This window comes from Aplysia californica, unplaced genomic scaffold (genome assembly GCF_000002075.1).
Source record: "Aplysia californica isolate F4 #8 unplaced genomic scaffold, AplCal3.0 scaffold00189, whole genome shotgun sequence".
Classification (NCBI taxonomy): Eukaryota; Metazoa; Mollusca; class Gastropoda; order Aplysiida; family Aplysiidae; genus Aplysia; species Aplysia californica.
The window spans coordinates 1,137,889-1,138,938 of NW_004797459.1; positions in this window are offsets into that span (position 1 = coordinate 1,137,889).

The following is a 1,050-nucleotide window of genomic DNA, read 5'->3' on the forward strand; positions in this document are numbered from 1 at the left end:
CTCTCTCTCTCTCTCTAACTCACCCTCCCACTCACTCAACCCCCATTTGTGTTTATCCTGCTCACTGTCTCTTCCTCTCTGTTTCTGTCTGTCCTTCTTCCTATCTCCTTCACGCCTTTGAACATTGTATTCTACGCTTTGTATTATATTTCCGGGATTTTGATTGTGGGTCTGTTGCATGTTCCTGTGTATATATTAGTGCGTGGGCACTTGTGTGTGGGACAATGTCTGTGTGTATAAGTGTGTATTTGTGTGTGTATGTAAGTCTGTGTGTATGTATGTCCGCGTGTACGTATGCCCGTATGTACATATGTCCGTGTGCATGTATGTCCATGTGTATGTCTGTATGTAGATATACCCGTGTGCATATTATATTCCCGTGAGTATGTATATCCGTGTGTATGTTTGTCCGTGAGCATACCAAATGCCGTGTGCATATATGTCCGTGTATACGTACATGTTCGGGAGTATTATAAGACCGTGCGTGTGTTAGCTTGTACGTATGTCCAATTGTGTAAGTCCGTGTGTACGTATGCCCATAAGTACGAATGTCCGTGAGTGTCTATGTCCATGAGTGCAAGTCCGTATGAGTAAGACCGTGTGTACGTATGTCCGTGTGTGCGTTTGCCCGTGTGTATGTATGTCTTCGTGTACGTATGTCTGTGTGTGAGTATGTCTGTGTGTATGTATGTCCGTGTGTATGTACGCCCGGGTGTATGTATGTCTGTGTGTATGTATGTCCATGTGTATGTACGCCCATGTATAATATGTATGTCCATGTGTATATATGTTCGTGTGTTTATATGTCCGTGTGTATGTATGCCCGTGTGTGTGTGTATGTCCATGTGTGTATGTATGTCGTGTGTATGTATGCCCGTGTGTATGTATACCGTGTGTATGTATGTCCGTGTGTACGTATGTGTGTAAGTGCATGTGTGGACATGTCCACAGCCCAGCTGTCCACGATTTGTTATGTAGAAGTGACCAGCTGTCGCTGCAACAACTGGGAAAGAGACCGAGGGTGTGTGCGTATAATGTGTGTGTGTGGGG